Source organism: Phacochoerus africanus, chromosome 4 (genome assembly GCF_016906955.1).
Source record: "Phacochoerus africanus isolate WHEZ1 chromosome 4, ROS_Pafr_v1, whole genome shotgun sequence".
NCBI lineage: Eukaryota > Metazoa > Chordata > Mammalia > Artiodactyla > Suidae > Phacochoerus > Phacochoerus africanus.
This window is the reverse complement of record NC_062547.1, coordinates 62750853-62776304: the sequence shown is the minus strand read 5'-3', so window position 1 is coordinate 62776304 and position 25452 is coordinate 62750853. Positions and strand designations below refer to the sequence as shown.

General features: G+C 42.2%; 1 pseudogene; it reads right to left on the bottom strand.

Annotated features, from left to right (window-relative positions):
• Window positions 1-334: 334 nt before the first annotated feature.
• Window positions 335-1275, bottom strand: LOC125124228 (olfactory receptor 10H2-like; annotated as a pseudogene).
• Between the last annotated feature and the right edge of the window lie 24177 nt (window positions 1276-25452).

Sequence of the window (25452 nt, the reverse complement as noted above, 5' to 3'; positions counted from 1 at the left end):
GTTGTTTTCTGAGTCACAAAAAAATATTTTTAAATGATTATGGTGACAATTTTATAACTCCATGAATGTACAAAAGACCTATTGAATTGTGTAATTTAAATGGGTGAATTATATCTCAATACAGCTGTCTGATTAACACTAATATCCCTTCATTCCAAAGGAGGAAGAAGAGGAAACATTAACATTTATTGAGTACTTACTATATTGTAAGTGCTATCACATACACACAAATCTTTACACCAGTCTTACAGCCTAGTCATTATTAACTCCATTGTACAGAGTAGGGTATGGTCATCCTTCTAGAATATTCTGAAACCACCTCCACACTGGCCACTCAGATTCTAGAGGGATAGAGTTTGATAAGGAAGGTCTTCTTTATAGCTTCTTCAGCTCCTTGTTCATGAGACTGAAGATGATGGGGCTGAGGAAGGGAGTGAGCACCATGCAGGTGATAGCTATCAGGATGTTGCCATGCTGAGAGTGGAGACCTATGACCTTGACGTAGATGACAAGGACAAAGCTATAGTGCACAATGACCACAGTAAAGTGAGATGCACAGGTGGGGCAGGCCTTGTGCTGGCTCTCAGATGAGGGGATCCTCTAGATGGCAGTCAAGATGAAGGCATAAGAAGGAATAATGAGGAGAAAGCTGCTCAACAATACCATGCTGCACACCAGACCCACTGCCAGGGCCACACCTGGTACATTATTTCCACAGGCCAACTTCAACAGTGAAGGCATGTGGCAGAAGAAATGATGGATCTCATTTAACTCACAGAGGGTAAGATGGAAAATGACGGATGTCACCAGCAACCCAATGACTGAGCCTCCAGCCTGGGATCAGGCCACCAGGCAGGTGCAGTCACAAGTGATCATGAGACCGCTGTAGTGCAGGGAATGGCAGATGGCCACCTAGCAGTCACAGCCCATGACAGTGAGCAGGAAGGAGTGAGTGAATCCCAACATGAAGGAGAAGAAAATCTGGTTGGCCCAGGCCGAGAAGGAGATGGAGCAATCGGTGGAGAGCAGATCAGCTAGCATGTGCAGGATGAAGGCAAAGGTATGGAGGATCTCAGAGATGAAGAGGGCACATAGGAAGAGGTACTGGGTGTGTGTAGACTGTGCTAGCTCCAGATAATGGCCATGATGGGTTCCCCATCAGCATGAACAGATACATCAGCAGGAAGAGTAGGAAGAAGGTGGGCAGAAGATGCTTTGGGAGAAGCCAATCAGCACGAATTCAGACACTGAGGTGTGGTTTATCCCCACCATGCTGTGTACCTGGTTGGGAGAGAGGGAAGAAGGCCCAATGGGAAGGAACTTAGAGACTCTAGAGAGCCCTACAGGAAAGGACTTCCTGGAGAAGCTCCTTCCCTTCTCCAAGCCATATATCACTACAGTGGATAATCCATCTGCAAAATAGTGTTCATAATAATGTGTTGAGGTTGATATAAGATCACGCATCTTAAGTACAATAGCACACATACTGGCACATAGCAAGAAAGCAATAAAAAATACTGATAATTACAATTTTTATGACTACTATTATTGCTATGATTAATGTAGGACCAAACTCACCATGCTTTTCTGACTTTGAGCTTGCTGGTAACTCTGTGCTTCTCCCATCTTCATGAGACCAACATATTCCTGAATTTTAAGGTCAAACTACTCCCTAATTGCTACCTTCAGCTAGAAGTCAACTCTGCCCTACAACATAGAAAGGACATGGGCTCTATTTATTTATCAGCATCACTCTTTGCCAGCTCACCTCATTCCACAGGACTACTGTGATGCTTAAATGAAATGATGCGGCTTAAAACTCTAAGTTACTAATGTTATTGGGTGGTCTAACTTGCATGAGTCCCTCACAAGGACGTGGTATATAACCATAAATTCTTGTTCGCTGACTCTATTTAGGCCCTTTATCTTCAGTCACCTCCCAATTCTATCCCCTGAAACTCCTCACCTCTCTTCAACCTCTACCCCACTATCTTATATCCAAACTTTTACTTCATAGAGAAGCCAAGATCTCAGTCATGGGTTCTCTTATCTTCTCTGAGTGACAACAAAGTTACATCTGTCCCAGCTCCTTGTGAGGGCAGCCTTTATTCCAGGAACTTGTTCCATCAGCGGTCATTTTCTCTCCCTTTCTCTCTCTCTCTCTCTTCTCTACAAACAAGCTTCATGAAAAATAAAAGATTTTTTTAATGCAAAGTGGATTAATGGATGCAAGAATGAGAAAGATGTAATATATCACTACAGTGGATAATAGTGAAATTCCACCATTTAGCCACATAAAGTACTGATACATGCTACAACATGGATGAAACTTGAAGACCTTATACTGAGTGAAAGAAGCTTGCCACAAAAGACCACATATTGTGTGATCCCATTTATTTAAAATCCTATAATAGGTGAACACATTAAGATAAAAAACTGGTCAGTGGTTTCCGGGGAATGGGAATAGTTTGGAATGGGGAGTGATGGCTAATGGGTTCAAGATTCCTTTTGGGGTGGTGAAATATCTTGGAACTAAATAGAGGTGAGAGTTCCACAATTTTGTAAATGAATTAAATGCCACTGAATTATGCCTTTTTAACATGTCAAAAAGATTTCCCTTATGGCCAGCAGTTGGGGATTCAGCATTTTCACTGTCATGGCTCAGATTTGATCTCTGGCCTGGAATGATCCCTGGCCTGAAAACCTCCATGTGCCAAGGTGGGGTTAAAAGAAAAAAAAAAGGAAGAAGAAAATAAGATGATGAGAATGAAAAAAAAATTGGAAAGTTTTTGCACTATTGGTGGGATTGCAAAATGGCACAACAGCTGTGGAAAACAGAATGGCTATTCCTCAAAAAAATGAAAAATAGAACTACCATATGGTCCAGTAATCCCATGTCTGGTTATGTAGGCAAAAAACATTAAAGTGAATATCTCAAAAATGTATTTGCACACCCCTGTTCATAGCAGCACTATTCACAATAGCCGTGAAGTGGAAGCAACCCAAATATCCATCTTTGGAAGAATGGATAAGCAAAATGAGGTCTATGCATGCAATGAAATATCATTCAGCTCTAAAAGGAAGGAAATCCTAACATTCCACAACACAAATGAACCTCAGGAACATTATGCTAAGTGGAACCACCAGTCTCCCCAAAAGAAATCCTGTATGAGTCCACCTATATGAAGTCTCTAAAGCAGTCAAATTCATAGAAATAGAAAGTAGAGTGGCACTTGCCAAGGGATGGGGTCGGGGGGAGGAAATGGAGAGATTTTGTTTTGCAAGATGAAAAAAGATCTAGAAATCAGTTATACAGCAAGGTGAATAGATTTAACAATAACAAACTGCATACTAAAATTATGGTAAGATGGTAAATTTTATGTTATATATTTGGGTTTTGTTTTCTTTTATGGCTGCACCTGCAGTATATGAAAGTTTCCAAGCCAGGTATTAGATCTGGGTCACAGCTGCCCCTGAGCCGCAGCTGCAGTGATGTCAGATCCTTTAACCTACTGCGCTGGGCCAGGGGATCAAACCCACACCTCCTCAACAACCCAAGCCACTGCAGTCAGATTCTTAATCCACTGCACCATGGCATGAACTACTTATGTATTTTTTACACACAAAAAAAAAATTTTTAATGTAGTACCAGCCCATAACGCAATATGAGTGAACCTTGTAAACATTAGGCTGAATGAAAAAAGTCAGGCAAAAAGGATATCTGATTCAATTAATATGAAATATCTAATATAAACAAATCCATAGTGATATAAGCAGATTCATGGTTGCCAGAGGCTGGGGACAACGAGGATGGGCATGGCTGTTAATAAGAAAAGTTTTCCAGAGAGGACAAGATGGCGGAGGAGTAGGGGGACACGCTCGCCCTCTCCCACAAACACAACAAAAAAAGCACATCTACAGAATAAATGACTCGCACAGAACAGCAACCAATCGCTGGCAGAGGAACCTAAACTCCAATAATGGCAAGAAGTTCGTGACATTACTGGGCAGAACGGGAGAAAAGAGGAGAGTGAGAGAAGGTGAATCCAAGCGGGACGGGCTCTCCCGAAAGGGAACTGTGGAGGAGAAAGGGATCCCGCACCCTGAAAAGTCACCTACACGGGGGAAAGATCAAACAAACCGGAGGAATCTCCAGGCGCAGAGAAGAGTGTAGCAGTAAGTTGGAGTACGGAAAAGCCGATCAAGAACCGAACGGACCATCTGAACTATGGGCACAGTCACCAAAAATTGAGACGCCTGGGTGGGGGCTGGGCACCGAGACCTCGGCTCCAGAGGTTAGTCCCCGGGAAAAGGACGGGGGATGCCTGGATGGGAGCTGGGCGCCGAGACCTCAGCTCCAGAGGTTAGTCCCCGGGCTGGGGAGGCGGGACGGAGCGGAGACTGCTTGGAAGGTCTAGAAACCGGTCCGTCAAGTTTGACGGGGCAGAGACTGCCTGGGAGACTAGAAAACAAAGCTGTGGCAGAGGAAGGGAGCAATACTCTAGGGGCGGGGAGGTGGAAAGCCGCATCAGAGGGAACCTGGGAGAAGAGCCTGGTCTGCGCCCATGCTGGGGAGGGGAGAGAAGGGGTGGGTCCCCATAGAATACTCCCCACGCCACAGCAAGCTTACAGGCCCGCTAGCCAGCTGAAAGGTGTGCTTCCCAGTGCATCCCCTCCCCCCACCCCCACCACCCCCTATGCTCTCGCCAGACCTGGGGCTGCCTGCCATCCAGGAGGACTGGCCTCAACAATTGCCTGAAGCCTACCACCCCAGGGGCTGTCCCTGCACAGGCCTGCTTGCCCTTTGGAGGGGCTACACTTCCGCAGAGCAGCACCAAACACCACCAGCCCCCGAGAAAAGGCCTGCAGACCAGAAAAGCTAGAACAAGCCTAGCCAGGCCGTGAATAGATCTGCCTAATTCTCGGATGGTTTTTCTGAGTCGGGCTGCCCCGGGGAAGGAGCCTCTTGGTTTCCAACAGCCCTGCTACCCGCCCAAGCCCCCAGGGGGTGCCAAGCTATAGAGGATCAGCTGTATAGGACTGCCAGCTCCAGGCAGGACCCCCTGCAGCCCAGAAAAGCTGCAACAAGCCTGGCCGAGTCCGGAAAAGATCTCAGACAGTTTTTCTGAGTCAGGCTGCCCCAGGGAGGAGCCTCTTCAGTTTCCAACGGCCCTGCTACCTGCCCAAGCCCCCAGGGGGTGCCAAGACCTAGTGGATCAGCTGCATAGGAGTGCCAGCTCCAGGCAGGACACCCTGCAGCCCAGAAAAGCTGCAACAAACTTGGCCGAGCCGGGAAAAGATCTCAGACGGTCTTTCTGAGTCCGGCTGCCCTGGGGAGGAGCCTCTTGGGTTTCCAGTGGCCCTGCTAGCTACCCAAGTCCGCAGGGGGTGCTCCACTCCCACGGAATAGCTGCTCAGCACCACCAGTCCCCTGGAAGAGCCCCTGCAGCCCAGAAAGCTGCAACAAGCTTGGCCAGACTGTGAAAAGATCCACCTACATTCTCAGGCCATCCTTCTGACTTGGGCTGCCCTAGGGAAGAGCCTCTTAGGTTCTCAGTGACCCAGATAGCTGCTCCAGCCCCCAGGGGAGGGCTGCACTCCTGAGGAACAGCTGCCCAACACCGCCAACCCCCTGCAAGAACTCCACAGCCTAAAAACACCAGAGCAAGCTCTGCATGACCAAGTGAAATCTGCTACCATCCTGGTGTGGACCTCCCAGTCCTGTCTGCCCTCAGGAAGTCCTCCTTTGCTTCAAAGAAACACTGTTAGCCCCATCAACACTCCAGAAAAGCCACACTGCCTCAAAAAAGATTGACCAACAACACCAGCCCTCAGGAAATATTCCACGGCAGTGACAAGGCAAACACTGCCCAATCACGGAGAGTACAACTCCCTCAGGAGAAAGAAAACAACAAGCAAGATGAAGAAGCTGAGAAACCACCCCCAGTCAAACCAACAGGAGAACTCACCTAAAACAGTCAACAATGAAACAGATCTCTGCAGTCTGACAGACCTGGAGTTCAAAAGAGAAATAGTGAAAATACTGAAGGAATTAAGAGAAGATATGAACAGTAATGCAGATACCCTCAGAAAGGAACTAGAAAATATAAGGAGGAGCCAAGAAAAACTAGAACATTCATTTGCAAAGATGCAAACTGAACTAAGGGCAGTAAAAACCAGAACGAATAATGCAGAAGAACAAATCAGTGATATGGAAGATAGAATAATGGAAATCACCCAATCCGGTCAGCAGACAGAAAACCAAATCAAAACACTGGAAAGCAATATAAGAGACCTATGGGATAACATAAAGCGGGCCAATCTACGCATAATAGGAATTCCAGAAAGAGTAGAAAAAGATAAGGGGATGGAAAATATATTTGAAGAAATTATCACTGGAAACTTCCCAAATCTAAAGGATGCTGGGTTCAAGATACAAGAAGCACAGAGGGCCCCAAACAAACTGAACCCAAACAGACCCACATCAAGACACATCATAATAAAAATGGCAAAAGTTAGTGATAAAGAGAGGATCCTAAAGGCAGCAAGAGAAAAACAGAATGTTACCTACAAGGGAACCCCCATAAGAATATCAGCTGATTTCTCTACTGAAACACTACAGGCCAGGAGGGAATGGCAAGAGATATTTAAAGTGCTCAAAGGAAAAAATATGCAACCTAGAATACTCTATCCAGCAAGAATATCATTTAAAATAGAAGGGGAAATAAAAATTTTTTCCAACAAACAAAAACTTAAAGAATACAGCAACACAAAACCGAGGTTAAAGGAAATATTGAAAGGGCTTCTCTAAACCAAAAAGAAAGGAAGGAAAGGGAAGAAAAAAGAAAAGAAAAAAAAGAAGAGGAAGAACTAGGACTGAGGAAACCGCAATCAGAGAGCAGTCACTCAAATAAGCCAGCATACAGATTTAATCATGAACGGGCCTCAAACAAAATAAAATTAAAAAGAAAAAAATAAAAAAGAGTCATCAAAACCATAAAATGTGGGCAAGGGATGTTAGGAAGTAAATAACCCCTTTTTGTTTGTTTGTTTGTATGTTTCTCTTCTTAATTTTAATATAGTAATGAAGTGTTTGAACTTACAGGACCATCAGGCTAAAACACACAATTATGGGAAGGGGTTAGCATACTTAAAAAACAGGGCACCCACAAACCAAAACCAAATATTGCATTCGCAAAAAATGAAAAAAAAATACACTCAAGCAGATTATAACAGGAGACCATCCAACCAAAAAAAAAAAAAAAAGGAAGAATGGAGAACCATAGAATCAACTGGAACACGAGGTTCAAATGGCAATAAACAATCATCTATCAATTATCACCTTAAATGTCAATGGACTGAATGCCCCAATCAAAAGACACAGGCTGGCTGAGTGGATAAAAAGGCAAAAACCTTCAATATGCTGCCTACAAGAAACTCACCTTAGGACAAAGGATACATATAGATTGAAAGCGAAAGGGTGGGGAAAAATATTTCACGCCAATAGACATGACAGAAAAGCAGGAGTCACAACGCTCATATCAGACAAAATAGACTTTAAAACAAAAGACATAAAGAAAGACAAAGAAGGACACTACTTAATGATTAAGGCATCCATCCAAGGAGAGGATGTTACCATCGTCAACATATATGCCCCAAATACAGGAGCACCCAGATACAATCAACAAATATTAACAGACATAAAGGGAGATATTGATGAGAATACAATCATAGTAGGAGACCTTAATACCCCCCTCACATCAATGGACAGATCATCTAGACAGAAAACCAATAAAGCAACAGAGATCCTAAAGGAAACAACAGAAAAGGTAGACTTCATTGATATCTTCAGGACACTACATCCACAAAAAATCAGAATACACATTCTTCTCAAATGCTCATGGAACATTCTCAAGAATCAACCACATATTGGGACACAAAGCTAATCTCAATAAATTTAGGAGCATAGAAATTATCTCAAGTATCTTCTCTGACCACAATGCCATGAAATTAGAAACCAACAATGGGAAAGGGAAAGAGAAAAAACCTACTACATGGAGACTAAACAACATGCTACTAAAAAACCAATGGGTCAATGAGGAAATCAAGAAGGAAATTAAAAACTACCTTGAAACAAACGATAATGAAGACACAAGCGCTCAAAATCTATGGGATGCTGCGAAAGCAGTGCTCAGAGGGAAATTTATAGCGATACAGGCCTTTCTCAAAAAAGAAGAAAGATCCCAAATTGACAACTTAACCCTCCACCTAAATGAATTAGAAAAAGAAAAACAAAAAAGTCCTAAAGTCAGCAGAAGGAAGGAAATTATAAAGATCAAAGAAGAAATCCATAAAATAGAGACTCAAAAAACAATAGAGAAAATTAATAAAACCAAGAGCTGGTTCTTTGAAAAGGTAAACAAAATTGACAAACCCCTGGCCAGACTCACTAAAAAGAGGAGAGAAAGAACCCAAATAACCAAAATTATAAACGAAAAAGGAGAAATCACAACGGATACAGCAGAAATACAAAAAACCATAAGAGAATACTATGAACAACTATAGGGCAACAAATCTGACAATCTGGAAGAAATGGACAATTTTATAGAGTCTTACAGCCTGCCAAAACTGAATCAAGTAGAAACAGACCAACTGAACAGACCGATCACTAGAAATGAAATGGAAGAGGTCATAAAATCACTCCCTACAAATAAAAGTCCAGGACCAGATGGCTTCACAGGTGAATTCTACCAAACATATGAAGAGGAATTGGTGCCCATCCTCCTTAAACTCTTTCAAAAGGTTGAAGAAGAAGGAATACTCCCAAAGACATTCTATGATGCCACCATCACCCTCATTCCCAAACCAGACAGAGATACCACCAAAAAAGTAAACTATCGCCCAATATCATTGATGAATATAGATGCAAAAATTCTCAACAAAATCTTAGCCAACTGAATCCAACAACATACCAAAAAAATTAGACACCATGACCAAGTTGGGTTCATCCCAGGTTCACAAGGATGGTTCAACATACGCAAATCAATCAGCATCATACACCACATTAACAAAAAAAAAGTCAAAAATCATATGATCATCTCAATAGACACAGAAAAAGCATTTGACAAAGTCCAACATCCATTCATGATCAAGACCCTCGCCAAAGAAGATATAGAGGGAACATTCCTGAATAGAATCAAAGCCATTTATGAGAAACCCACAGCAAATATAATACTCAATGGGGAAAAACTGAAAGCCATCTCACTCAAATCTGGAACACGACAGGGATGCCCACTCTCACCACTGCTCTTCAACATCGTTTTGGAAGTCCTAGCCACAGCAATTAGACAAACCAAAGAAATAAAAGGCATCCATATAGGAAGAGAAGAGGTCAAACTGTCACTGTATGCAGATGACATGATACTATACATAGAAAACCCTAAGGACTCAACCCCAAAACTCCTTGAACTGATTAATAACTTCAGCAAAGTAGCAGGATAGAAGATTAACATCCAGAAGTCAGTTGCACTTCTGTATACCAGCAATGAAATATTAGAAAAGGAATACAAAAATACGATACCTTTTAAAATTGCACCTCACAAAACCAAATACCTCGGAATACACCTGACCAAGGAGGTAAAGGACCTATATGCCGAGAATTATAAAACTTTAATCAAAGAAATCAAAGAAGATGTAAAGAAATGGAAAGAGATTCCATGCTCCTGGATTGGGAAAATCAATATTGTAAAAATGGCCATACTACCCAAAGCAATCTACAGAGTCAATGCAATCCCTATCAAATGACCCATGACATTTTTCACAGAACTAGAACAAACAATCCAAACATTTATATGGAACCACAAAAGACCCAGAATCGCCCAAGCAATCCTGAGAAACAAAAACCAAGCAGGAGGCATAACTCTCCCAGACTTCAAGAAATACTACAAAGCCACAGTCATCAAAACAGTGTGGTACGGGTATCAAAACAGACAGACAGACCAATGGAACAGAAGAGAGAACCCAGACATAAACCCTGACACATAGGCTCAATTAATCTTTGACAAGGGAGGCAAGAACATCAAATGGGAAAAAGAAAGTCTCTTCAGCAAGCCTTGCTGGGAAACCTGGACAGCTGCATGCAAAGCAAGGAAACTAGAACACACCCTCACACCATGCACAAAAATAAACTCCAAATGGCTGAAAGACTTCAATATACGACAGGACACCATCCAACTCCTAGAAGAAAACATAGGCAAAACACTCTCTGACATCAACATCATGAATATTTTCTCAGGTCAGTCTCCCAAAGCAATAGAAATTAGAGCAAATATAAACCCATGGGACCTCATCAAACTGAAAAGCTTTTGCACAGCAAAGGACACCCAAAAGAAAACAAAAAGACAACTTACAGAATGGGAGAAAATAGTTTCAAATGATGCAACCGACAAGGGCTTAGTCTCTAGAATATATAAACAACTTATACAACCCAACAGCAAAAAAACCAATCAACCAATGGAAAAATGGGCAAAAGACCTGAATAGACATTTCTCCAAAGGAGATATACAGATGGCCAGCAAACACATGAGAAAATGCTCAACATCGCTGATTATAAGAGAAATGCAAATCAAAACTACCATGAGATACCACCTCACACCAGTCAGAATGGCCATCATTCATAAGTCCACAAATACCAAGTGCTGGAGGGGCTGTGGAGAAAAGGGAACCCTCCTGCACTTTTGGTGGGAATGTAAACTGGTACAGCCACTATGGAGAACAGTTTGGAGATACTTTAGAAATCTATACATGGAACTTCCATATGACCCCGCAGTCCCACTCTTGGGCATATATCCGGACAAAACTCTACTTAAATGAGACACGTGCACCCGCATGTTCATTGCAGCACTATTCACAATAGCCAAGACATGGAAACAACCCAAATGTCCATCGACAGAGGATTGGATTCGGAAGAAGTGGTATATATACACAATGGAATACTACTCAGCCATAAAAAAGATTGACAGAATGCCATTTGCAGCAACATGGATGGAGCTAGAGACTCTCATCCTGAGTGAAATGAGCCAGAAAGACAAAGACAAATACCATATGATATCACTTAGAACTGGAATCTAATATCCAGCACAAATGAACATCTCCTCAGAAAAGAAAATCACGGACTTGGAGAAGAGACTTGTGGCTGCCTGATGGGAGGGGGAGGGAGTGGGAGGGATCGGGAGCTTGGGCTTATCAGACACAACTTAGAATAGATTTACAAGGAGATCCTGCTGAATAGCATTGAGAACTTTGTCTAGATACTCATGTTGCAACAGAAGAAAGGCTGGGGGGAAAATGTAATTGTAATGTATACATGTAAGGATAACCTGACCCCCTTGCTGTACAGTGGGAAAATAAAAAATTATATATAAAAAAAAAGAAATCAGGATAGAAATTGGACAAAGATTAAGCATAGGGGAATTGCAGAAGAGCAAATGCAATAGGCAAAAGCAGAGACATTCTGCAGGTCATGAACAATTGGAGGAATGCAATTTAATATAACAATGTGGCGTCTGTCACTTTACACCTCTTAGAGCAGCAAAACTTAGGAAGTTGGATGCTGCTGTGCTGGCCCAGATGTGAATATATGGAAACTTCAGTCAATGAAGTAGTTACCTGTTTGTTCATGGCCAAATTAAGCATACATTTAAGTTCTGCAAACACTGGCCCTGGTTCTCCACCTAAATGAAACCCTCACACAGGACAGTGAGGGGACTCAGTCAGGGACATTTACTGCATCATTGTCTGTGGTGGCAGAGAATAACCTGTACCACCTTTGGGAGTGGAGAAGTTATACATGGTCAGCATGCCCCCTAAGGCTCTGAACAACAGATTGGAAGAATGCAAATCTGACATCCACATAGCAACATGAATAGCTCTTAAAAACAGCACTGGGTGAAAAATTTTTTTAAAACTAGCAGACCTCCAGCAGAATATATTGTATCACAGTCAAAATATATGTGCATCAATATATTTTCTAAGTTAGGCAAAAAGAAGGATACACCTTGAACAAAGTAAGACAGCTACTGGTCAGGGTGGAGATCAGGAGTAGGACATGATAATAAATGGGAATAAATAACACAGGATCATTCTGCAAATAAATGCTGATGACAGTCTTCAACTAAAGGGCATGATTAACCCCAAACTCCAAAGCCTATCCAATAAATATTTGTGAATATACATATATATTTATACATATATACGTTTCAATGATACATATAAAATCAACAGTATAGGCATATATATCTTGATCACATATATCAAATATAATTGTATGTATATAACAAGTTTTTAAATATGTAATATTTGAGGGTTCTCTCAAATATTACAACACTTTAATTCATTCACAGAATCTTCATTCAATAGAAGATTGTTGTGAAGTGTTCGTCCAGAGTAATGGTCAGCCAATGCTTGGGGGACCCAGAATCTCACCTGGAAATTGGATAAGTTGACTGAAGTCAGGGTAGGGTATCTCATACAATAAAGTATCATTTGTGGGCTATAGAGGACCTAGCAGCCCAGCCAGTAGCCAGAACACCAGCTTCAATTCCTTCCTCTTCCTCATCCCTTCTGCCCCTCAGCCACCATCTCTGGATCATACTCCCAGCCCAGGCTCTGGCCTCATGCTCTTTCTCCTGGAAGACTGTGCCTGCCAATCTCTACTTCTCTGCTTTACCTCCTCTCTGGTTACCAGAGTCCATTCCTTAAGACGCCCAAACGTTGTGGAGCCACGGAGACCCAGGGTTAAAATCCCGGATCTTCACTTTATGTTGAAATAACCAGAGAACTTCCTTCAGGTTCTGAAGGGATATGATGCCAAATGCTCAGCATAGAGGAATTTCTCAAGGAAAGCTAACTGACATTATGGTCATATTTTACTGGCATTACTGGGCTGGCTCTTGCATATCCTTCCTATCAGGTGATTATATTGGCCCTGTGACTATCCACGGCTTCTGACATAATTCCAGCATCATCCTTCCTCTGACACTGTGGATGGCCAAAGCCCTGAAACCACTCTCTCAGCAGCTTACCTCTTCCTTTCTCCTGCCTATGAACATGTGAAGGGTATCAACTCCTAAATGTCTAAAATAAAACAGAAAGGGCTCTCTTGGCTCCTGGTCTCCCAGGAGCCATTTACTTGTGTCATCATTTCTGAGGATCACACCTATGCAGGACTCCCTAAGTGAACTCTCCAAGTCAGCTAAACAACTCTGGACCTCAGGGCCCAAAGCTCCCATCCATGAGCTCCTCACCAGAGCCTCAGTCCAGGGCATATTCTGGTTGGCTCCCAGATCCTATACCTATGCCCTTCCTCCTGAAAGGGAAACTATTCAACCTACTCAGCTCTCTCTGCTTATGTACCTGCATTGTAGACCTAACAGCACATTTAAAAGCACACAGTACAATGGGATACAGTTTGGCCATACAAAGAAAGTGCTGATACATGCTACATCATGGATGAACTTTGAAGACCTTATTTATGCTGAATGAAAGAATCCTGCCACAAAAGTCCACATATTATAAGCTTCCATTTATTTGAAATATCCTGAATAGGTAAACACAGCAAGATAGAAAATGCATTAGTGGTTGTCGGGGAATGGGAGTAAGCTGGATTGAGGAGTAAAGGTTAATGGGTTCAAGATTTCCTTTAGGGGTGGTGAAATATCTTGGAACTAAATAGAGGTGAGAGCTTCACAATTTTGTAAATGAACTAAATGCCTCCAATTTGTGCCATTTAAAATGGCAAGAATGTAGAAAAAATGTGCACTGTTAGTGGAATTGTAAAATGGCACAATAGCTGTAGAAAACAATATGGGTATTTCTCAAAAAAAAAAAAACTAAAAGTAGAACTACCATTGATCCAGTAATCCCACTTTAGATATGTATGCAAAAGCATTAGAAGAAGGATCTCAAAAAAGGTATTTGCACACCTCTGTTCATAGCAGCACTATTCACAATAGCCATGAAGTGGAAGCAACCCAAATGTCCATCCTTGGAAGAATGGATAAGCAAAATGAGGTCTACCCATACAATGAAATATCATTCAGCTCTAAAAGGAAGAAAATCATGACAGAGAGTCCCAGCCTCCAGCACACCCTACAACACAAATGAGTCTCAGGAACAATATCCTAAGTGGAATCAGCCAGTCTCCCCCCAAAAGAAATCTTATATGATTCCACCTATATATGGTCTCTAAAGTAGTCAAATTCATAGAGAGAGAAAATAGAATGGCACTTGCCAGGGATAGAAAATAGAATGGCACTTGCCAGGGACTGAGGGGATCAGGAAATAGGGAGCTTTGTTTAATAGATTTGGGGTTTCTGTTTTGCAAGATAAAAAGAGATCTGGAAATTGGTTACATAGCAAGGTGAATAGATTTAACACTAACAAACTGCATACTAAAATATGGTTAAGGTGGTATATTTTATGTTATGTGTTTTTTTCCACAGACAAAAAAATATGTAGTACTGGCACATGCTAAAGGATGAATGAAGCTTGAAAAATGTATGCTGTGTGGAAAAAATAAGCCAGGAACAAAGGCTTGATTTGATTAATATGAAATATCTAATATAAGCAAATCCATAGTGATACAAGCAGATTCATGGTTATCAGAGGCTGGGGCCAGAGAAGATGGAGCATGGCTGTTAATAAGACAAGGTTTCCTTTTGCGGGGTGAAAATATTTTGCAAGTTGATAGAGGTAATAGCAGCACATCGTGAATGTGCTAAATGCCACCAAAATGTAAACCTTAAAATGGTTAAGTCCATACTTTGTGAACTTTACCTCATTTTTTACAAAGCAACATGACCCTCCTTCAGCCCTCTTCCACCTCTGCACTGCTTTCCCCTGGATCAGAGCCCAGCCTGTCCCCATAAAGGGAGAGGAAGAATCTCAGAATGCCCAGGGCCAGCCCTGAGCCGAGAGAGAGAACACACCATCCCCATTTCAGCCTCTAGGCTCCCACCTTAAGCAGCCTCTCAGCCTCCACCCAGGTATGTGTGAGAGCAGAAGGGGAGACATCTCAGGACATCTCTCCTCAGGGGTGGATGGCTTCCTGTTCCTACATAGTGGGACCCAGGTGCCCCTTGTGTCTCATACACACCTACACAAGGATGTTCCCCTCAACTACATATCATTGCACACCACCTCACACTCTACACACATACACACACATACACATAAGTGCCTTAGATTCTTACCTCCGCCAGATATGCATCCCAGCAGGCTTCCTGTACAGGGGCTGCTCTCAAACCTGTAAACTTACACAGATGCAGAGACCCTGCCCACAAGGATGAATGCACATCTGCAGAGAGTCCCAGTCTCCAGCACACCCGGAGGTGCACACAGACCTACACCCTCACAGTACGACACAGAAGAAACAGAAAGATGACTAATACCTGTGTCCCTGGTGGGCAACTTTCACTCTGACCTGCCCCATAGCCAAGTGTGCACAAATGCACATGGGTGTGAGCTTTCAGCAGAGCCTAGGTGTGTGATTCAGGAGTCAAAAGCCTTTGCTGGGGCACTGCTTGCCCTAAGCTTTGTTTAGCTGGATTCCTGATGCTAAAATCCACACAAAGCAATTCTGTTACCCACAGCCCTTCTCCTATCCTGTGCTTACATCACCTTCTCCAGGAAGGCATCCAGGGGCACCCACTCTCCTCTATTGGCTACAGCGCTACTAGAGTACTATAACTGGGAGGTAGAGGGAGCCCTGGCCCCCTCACTCACACAAGGAGCTCAGACGGGGTGGGCAGGGTGGGAGGCCACTTGCTCACTATATCTTTCTCCTCCAGAGGCTCTTTCCAAAGGCATCTCAGAGAACCCAGTTGTGGGATACTAGAGGGGCTCCCTCAGGACCGAGTCAGGGGACAGGGGCAACAACTTGGTGAGTCTTCAGGACACATCGGACTACCTTGAGATCAGCCCACGGGGTATACACAGCCTCCAAACCTTCCCCGACAGCCCCCTATGCTCTTAGAAGCTGGGCTATTCTGTGGTACTAAAGAGGATGGTTAGGTTGAGACATGGAAGTGACAAGACTGTCCCTAAGTGGACCAGGAAAGAAACAGAAATGGAGGCCTGTACTACTGCCCTAGTCTCTCAACCCCCAGGGGCCCCTTCTCTTTCTGGGAGGGTCCTGTGTAGACAGGCCATCTCCAAATCACAAGCTCCATCCATACCCCTTAAAAGGCATCCTTGGTATGGCCAGAGAGGACAGCACATGATTCTCAAACCAGGCCTGCACTCAATTAGGTTGGAAAATACCAGTTTCCATCTACCGTGAGTATAGTGGCAAAGGGGCTGATGTCTGGCTCCCATGGAAAGCAGAGGAGCCTGGGTTAGAGATGGAATCTCTAAATCACCCTGTCTTGGACCCAAGCTGTTCAGGCTGAAGGTCTAGAAGGGGAATGAGGAGACAGTGCCAGGCCCTTACAGCCACGAACAACCAGGCTTCCAGGCTCTTGGGTCAAAATGTAGCTCAGTGTCTGCTCTCTTCCCATTTCTCATGTTCTAGACCCCAGCCTGGTGGGTGCAAGCACATATAACCTGGAAAACAGTATCAGCCTTTAGATCAGTTTTCTAGGGCTGATGAATAATTGACCACAAACTACATGGCTTAAAAACAACAGAAATTTATTCTATCTAGAAGCCAGAAGTCCAAAATCAAGGTATCAATAGAGGTGGTTCCTTCTAGAGGTTCCGACAGAGAATCTGCTCTATGTTTCCTTCCTGATGTCTGTAGGCCCCCCTTGACTGCATCACTCTAATCTCCGCCTACGTCTTCAAACAGACTTTTCCTTGTTTCTCTGTATGTCTTCTCCTCTTATAAGGACACCTGTCATGGCATCCATTTAGAGCCCACCTGAAACCAGGATGATTTCATTTTTTAAATCCCTAACTAATATCATCTGCAAAGACCCTATTTCCAAATGAGGTCACATTCAGAGGTTCCAAGAGGACATTAACTTCTGACGGACACTATTTCAACCCACTACAGCATCCTTCCTGGCACAGTTCTCTGCTTCAGCTCTCACCTCTGCATTCACTTCCTACACAATACCAGAAGGATCCCACAGCACAAACCAGATAATGTTGTTCCCCCACTTAGAACCTGGGCTCCTTCACAGCATCTCGCAAGGCTCTGTGCAGTCTGGTCTGTCTTAGCTTCTCCAATTCCAATTTCAACTCCCTCCCCCTTTCCAACATGGCACTCCCACTTTTATCTCTAGTGGAAAATAAGAAGGGATCATTTTCAATTTCTTGAACCTGCCAGACTCCCTCTCACCCCAGGTACCTAGACATACCTACTCCTCATTCCCATCTTCCTCAATCATCTAGTCTCAGATCACATGTCACCTCCTCCAAGAAGCCTTCCATGATATCCCCAAACATGGCCAGGTTAGGTGTCTTTCTGTCTCCTAATTTTGCCTGGTTATACTTATACCATATAAGGTGTTGGGTTGGAGTCTTATGTGAGACTGTGAAGTCCTGAGGGCAGGGATGGTGTCTTACTGGTTTCATGCTGTGTTCCCAGCACCAAGAAGTTTCCTGCACATAGTACATATTAAATAAATATGCATTTAAGCAATAACAAGTGAAGGACAGCCTGATGCCCTTGAGACTTTGTAGTACAGGCAAATAAATTGGGAAGTGACCTCTGAACTGAACTTTGAAGGATAAAGAAGAGTCCTTGGCACATGGTAACAGGAAATGAATTCCAGGCAGAGGAATCAGCATGAGCAGAGACATGAAGAAATATCCAAAATGGAGTTAGAGGAGGCTAAGAGGTAAGAAGTAGCCAAATTGTGAAGGAGTTTGACAGCACCTTAGAATCATCCCTCGAACTTCTAGGAGGAGAGTGGGCTTGAAAGAGAAGTTGGGAAGAGGCTGGAGCAGCTTAGATGGCAAGGGCAGATGCCAGCCTGGACTGAGGGTCCAGTTAATACTTCTCCTTAATCTCTATCCCAGGGGAGAGTAGAAGACCAAGAATTTGAGGGAATTTTTTTGGCACAGTCCATATCACTAAAGGACATCAGAGGGCAGATGTTCAGCCAAGAAATGGAGCAAAGACTTAGGAAAAAGAATCCTTTCTGCTGCTTCTGTGTGGCCAGAGGTTAGGAAATGGGACTGAAGTCACAGAATGGAGTCAATATTAAGCCTAGAGACAGAGGACAGGAAACCAATGTCACAGTTAAGACTCATCTTGCAATCTTGCCTGGAGGGGTCCCTGTGACCAGGATGCATCTCTTGGCCTCTCTGGGATTTTCTCTTTTGTAAAATGGGGCTGAATTATACAGATTAGAGACACAATGCACATGAGGAGATTGGCACAGAGTAGGTGCTTGATCAAAGAGATCTCCCCTCCCTCTACCCTCATTTAAAATTTTTTCTTTAACTATGGACTCTCATTTTGTTGCAGAAACATTTTTTTAGCGTCTAGTACATGCCCAGCAGTGTGTCTCCACTAGAGAAACAATAACATGTAACCAAAGTCATTTTGAACTGCAGACTTGTAACTTGCTCAGCTTTTCTCCCAGGCAGGACCCATGTATCTCTTGGTCTCTCCACTGGGTTTGACCCAGGGCATGACCAGTGCATGGTAATCCAAGTTATTTCATTCCCCAAACATTCTTCAGCCCCTGCTGTGTGCCCAGCCTGTTCTCAGGGCTGCAGATGAAGAGGTGAGTTAGACCCCATCCCTATCTCAACAATTACATTCCCCACCTACTTTCCTCCACTTCTCCAGGCCTTGAGTTATTGGGTGTGCTGAGATCAAGATGATCCCTAATATATGAATCTGATAAATTTAGTGTTTATGCCTATTGTTGCTAGATTTCCTTTTGGGCATCATTTTATCTTGAGTTTGTCACATCTTCATTGTATTTATCTCCATTTTATTATCTTGCAGTATTAGAATGATTTATGTATGTCCCTGCCTCTCACCCTTTTCCAGAACCTCTTAGAAATGGACTCTGGGTCCCAGTGATCTTTAGCACATACCAAGCATATCATAAATTTATAAGATAAAATTCCCTCTAAGGATTGAACACCTAAGTTGAGTTGAAGGGCTCTTCAATTATTTGGTCAATGGCTTACTCAGTAGATGCCTTATTTTCTGAGGCTGTGCAATGGTAAGTAGAAAAAGGAAACTTCCGGAAAAGAAGTAAAACAATCACAGTTTGCAGATGACATGATACTATACCTAGAAAACCCTAAAGACACTACCAGAAAACTGTTAGAGCTCATGAATTTGGTAAATTTGTAGGATACAGAATTAATACACAAAAATCAACTGCATTTCTATATACTAACAATGAAAGATTAGAAAGAGAATTTAGGGAAACTATCCCATTTACAGTCACATCAAAAATAAAATAAAATACCTAGGAATAAACCTGCATAAAGAGACAAAAGATCTGTACTCTGAAAACCGTAAGACACTGATAAAAGAAGTCAAAGACAGGAGTTCCCATCATGGCTCAATGGTTAACAAATCCAACTAGGAACCATGAGGTTGTGGGTTTGATCCTCGGCCTTGCTCAGTGGGTTAAGGATCCAGAGTTGCCATGAGCTGTGGTGTAGGTTACAGATGCAGCTCGGATCCTGCATTGTTGTGGCTCTGGTGTAGGCCAGTGGCTACAGTTCTGATTCGACCCCTAGCCTGAGAACCTCCATGTACCATGGGAGTGGCCCAAGAAATGGCAAAAAGACCAAAAAAAAAAAGAAGAAGAAGAAGTCAAAGACAGCACCAACAGATGGAAACATATACCATGTTCTTGGACTGGAAGAATCAATATTGTCAAAATGACTATACTACCCAAGGCAATATACAGATTCAGTGCAATCCCTATCAAATTACCAAGGACATTTTTCACAGAACTAGAACAAATATTGTAAAATTTGTAAGGAAACACAAAAGACCCCAAATAGCCAAAGCAATACTGAAAAAGAAAACTAGAGGAATCAGTTTTTCTGACTTCAGACTATACTACAAAACTACAATCATCAGAACAGAACGGTACTGGCACAAAAACAGAAATATAGGTCAGTGAAACAGGATAGAAAGCTCAGAAATAAACCCAAGCTCCTGTGGTTAACTAATCTATGACAAAGGAGGCAATAACATACAGTGGAGGAAAGACAGTCCCTTCAATAAGTGGTGCTGGGAAAACTTGACAGCTACATGTTTAAGAATGAAATTAGAACATTCTCTAACACCATACACAAAAATAAAGTCAAAATGGATTAAAGACCTAAATGTAAGGCCAGGTACTATAAAACTCCTAGATGAAAACATAAGCAGAACATACTTTGACATAAATCACAGCAATATCTTTTTTGATCCGCCTCCTAGAATAATGACAATAAAAACAAAAATAAACCAATGGGACCTATTAAACTCAAAGATTTTTCTCAGCAAAGGAAACCATTAAATAAAAGGCAACACACATAATGAGAGAAAATCTTTGCAAAGGATGTAGCTGACAAGGGCTTAATCTCCAAAATATACAAATAACTCAACAACAATAACAACGAAACAAACAAACCAACTGAAAAATGAGCAAAAGACCTAGACATATTTTTCCAAAAAAACAAATGGATGGACCAGTAGGCACATGAAAAGATGCTCAACATTGCTAAGTATCAGAAAAATGCAAATCAAAACTATTATGAGGTACCACCTCACACCAGTCTGAATGGCCATAATTAATAAGTCTAAAAATAGCAAATGTTGGAGATGATGATGACCTAAACTGTTGATGAGAATGTAAATTACTACAGCCACTATGGAAAACAGTCTGGAGGTACCCCACGAAACTAAATAGAGAACTACCATATGACCCAGCAATCCCCCTCCTGGGCATATATCTGGACAAAACTATAATTCATGAACCCTTATGTTCGTTATGACACTATTCACAATAGCCAAGACATGGCAACAACCTAAATGTCCATCAACAGATAAATGGGTTAAGAAGATGGGTACATACATAAAATGGAATACTACTCAGTCTTTAAAAAAAAAGAATGAAATAATGCTGTTCACAGCAACATGGATGCAACTAGAGTCTCATATAAAGTGAAGTCAGAAATAAAAGAGAAATGCCATATATCACATATGTGTAATCTAAAATATGGCATAGAACCTATTTACAAAGAAAAAAAAACAGATTCACAGATTTAGAGAAGAGACTTGTGACTGCCAAGGGGAAGGGGAGAGAGAATGGGATGGACGGGAAGTTGGGGGTTAGTGATAACAAACTATTACATTTAGAATGGATAAGCTATGAGGTCCTACTGTGTAGCAGAGGAAGCTATATCCAATATCTTGGGATAAAACATGATGGAAGATAATGAGAAAAAGAATATATATATTTGTGACTGGGTCACTATGCTGTACAGCAGAAATTGGCACAACATTGTAAATCAACTATAATTTAAAATTTTTAGGAGTTCCCGTTGTGGCTCAGCAGAAATGATTCCAATTATTGAGGTTGCAGGTTCAATCCGTGGCTTCGCTCAGTGGTTAAGGATCGATATTGCCATGAGCTGTGGTGTAGGTAGCAGATGTGGCTTGGATCTGGCTTTGCTGTGGCTGTGGTGTAGGCCAGCAGCTGTAGCTCCAATTAGACCCCTAGCCTGGGAACCTCTATATGCTGTGGGTGTGGCCCTAAAAAAATAAATAAAATTAATAAAAATTAAAGAAAATAATATATTTAAAATAAAGGGAAAAAGTTCACACTTGATCTTCTCTTTAATAACTAGGAAAAATCAGAACTGGACATTCTAGCTGGTTAGTTTGACAAGCATGACCAGCTTATCAAACTAACCAGACTCTGCATGAGATAACTCTGACATCCAGATCACAGAAAGTCCAGCACCAGAAACCATGTATTCAGCAGATATATAGGGATCATCTGAGCCCATTTCTGGGGAGACCACAGTGACTAGGACAGGCATATCTGTTCTCATGGACATTACAGTAGAGGGCAGAAGCAGATAAGTAACTGTATTTAGACAAAAATGAGAAGTGGGATGAAGGGAAGACTGAGGGCTGTGAAAACCCAGTGACCAAATTCATAAAGAGTGGGGAAGAGTAGGAGGAGTCTTTATGGAGAAGGTGGCATTTTAGTTAGACTTTTGCTCTACGGGGAGAGGGAGAGGAAAGAGTGTACCAGGCAAAGGAAACAGCATATGCAAAGGACCTGAGGTAGGAAGATAATTGTCCATTTGAGGAATAGAAGAAGGCAAATATGACAGGGTACTTGGGCAGCAAGCAGGGGACAGTGGCTCATGGTGGCCTAAGCAGACAGCCAGGGGTCTGAGTCAGTGCAACTTGCTCCATAACCCCAGAGTCAACAGATGACACTCTTTTTCATTAGGGATACTGGATATGACACACTCACAAGTACAGGTGGGTTCCTGTGAGGCAAACCATGCCTGCAAATGAATTTCAGAGAAATTAGGGGGTAGCCATTTACATTTCAGAAGGATCTTGTAGCTCTGAGGCTTTCCATGGAGTTATAATGAAAGAGTTTATCTGCTTGAGGATTTTTAGCAAGTATTACTGAGTACCTATTAGTTGCCAGACTGTGCATATACAACGGTGAGCAAGTCCAGAGTGATCCTACCATTTGGGGGCTTTGGCATATGTCACAGATGGGGCTCAGATCTAGCCTAGCTGTGGCTGTGGTTTAGGCTTGCAACTGCAGCTTCAATAAAACCCCCAGCCCAGGATCTTCCATATGCCACAGATGTGGCTCTAAAAAGAAAAAAAGGGGGGAATTAGTTAAATTTATTATTCGATAAAGGAAAGATAAAGAATGCTTGCCTGATGCCCACAAGTAAGTATAAGCCTATGGTAGGTTTTAAACTCTAATTGTATGAAATTAAAGCTAAAGCTGATATACATTATCCTTCTTTTAGTAAGCAGTTGGCAGTTATTTAATTTGCATTTTGCAGTAATCATACATTTTTATTTTCTTTATTTTCTGATGTTTTGACATCTATTGATAATCCTGGAGAGACTAGCCAGTTTCTAAAGATAGCAAACAACCCACCCAGAGGGATAACTTTCATATGCAAACCAACAAATTCAAAGTCCAAACCCCCAGCTACCTCCCTTATCTAGTTCCGTAGCTTCAGGCACAGGTACCTTCCTTTAACTAGCTCTTATACCTCCTTTATCTGGTTCTTATATTTTACTACTTACCTGCCAGGGCCAGGTACCAGACAACTAGGGAAAGCCGCTATGCTCTAGAACCTGCCAAAATTATTCAAATTAGCCAACCATAAACCTCCTTACCCTACCTCACTTGTTCCTCCCCACAGGGACCACCTTAGAGGCTCTTATCCATGTTTCCTTCTCTCTCCCTCTGCCTCCTGACTGACCCTGGTTCTTCTCCATGTGGCTCTGCAAGGTATGCCATGCCTCCTGTTTCTGGGGCAGTATGAGTAAAAACTTCATTTATGACAGTCATTTCCATGTCTCTGTGTCTTGCCATAATTGACTGAAACAAATCCAAGTTCCAGTTATAAAATAAATGTCATGGGATCTAAGTATGCAGCTTAGTGGCTATAGTTAGTAATACTGTATTACATATTTTAAAGTTACTAAAAAGAGTGAACAATCCACTCCTGGGCATATATCCAGACAAAACTTTCATTCAAAAAGATACAAGCACCCCTATGTTCATTGCAGCACTATTCACAATAGCCAAGATATGTAAACAACCTAAATGTCCATCCACAGATGAATGGATTAAGATGTGATACATATACACAACAGAATACTACTCAGCCATAAAAAGAACACAATAATGCCATTTGCAGCAACATGGATGGAACTAGAGATTCTCATATTAAGTGAAGTCAGAAAGAGAAAAACAAATACCATATGATATGTGGAATCTAAAATATGGTACAAATGAACTGATCTACAGAAAAGAAAAAAACTCATGGACATGGAGAACAAACTTGTGGCTCCCAAGGGAGAGGGGGAGGGATTGGGATGGACTGGGAGTTTAGGGTTTGTAGATGCAAACTATTGCATTTGGAATGGATAAGCAATGAGGTCCTGCTGTACAGCACATGGAACTGCATCCAATCACTTGCGATGGAACATGATGGAAGATAATGTGAAAAAAAGAATGTATGTGTATATATATGTATAACTGGGTCACTTTGCTGTATAGCAGGAATTGACAGAACATTGTAAATCAACTATAATAAAAAATGTTTTAAAAAGAGTGAATCTTAAAAGAGATCATCATACCCCCATCTCTCACAATATGACAAACAAAGACTTATGAGTTATCTGACACAACTGTTTGGATTTAGATTCCCTGAAAAGTTTAGTTACCCATCACAGTGTTTCCCACCTTCCTGAAATCAAGAGGAAAATGTATCTCCTGAGATAATTCCAATCTCAAGGGCTCTAACTCCCAGAGCTGATAATTTTCTCTCTCACCAAAAAAAAAAGGAGTAAAAGAAGCTTTCTGATGCAATACTGTCCTCCAGAGCCTCTATCCTCAGAGAATTGTCAGTCACCCCACAGACCAAGGCAAGACTAATTAACCAAAAGTGCTGGATCCCAGGGAGGGATAAATCAAGAAGGCATCCCAGGATAAGAATTGAAGTGCATGTAATGGCTGTGAGGGGCCCTCTTGGACACTGGGAAAATAGAGGTGAGAATTTGGAACCCCAGAGTTTATGGGGGCTTTCTGGAATCTAGGCAGGATTAGAGAGGAGATATTGGTGGCAAGAAAGAATCTCAGGGGCTATGTTTTTATAACATTTTTATTTTATTTTTCTCTTGGCCACACCCACAGCATGTAGAAGTTCCCAAGCCAGGGATCGAACCCACACAACAGCAGTGACCCAAGCCACTGCAATGGCAATACTAGATCCTCAATCCACTGCACCACAAGAGAACTCCTTTTGGATCATTTTTATGATCACACAAATTTTTAGTATATGCAGTCATTTGGAGAGAAAGAGAGATTAGGTATGCCTCTTAATCTTTCCTAGCTTGCAGATAGGCCTCTGACTATTTATCTCAGTTGACCAACATGGCCATGAGCCTAAGTATGCCAGACCCTTAGGGGAAGTCATCTATTTTAATGTACACACTTGAATTTCTATAGTAGCTGCAGCTTGACCATTGCTGAAAGATTGGACTTTGAACACACTCCCTGGAGCAGATCAGAGACAATTTCAGCTCCCCTTCCAGGAATAGTCTAAAACCCTAACACCCTAAAGCTGTTTTCAGAGATCAAATCAGGTTAGCTTGGAAAGCCAGGGCAGAAGGAACCAAACCTCAGTTCAACTGACAGAGCAGAAAGAATACAACTAGAGTAGGAAAGTATTCAGCTCCCATCTCTATCCATTAATCCC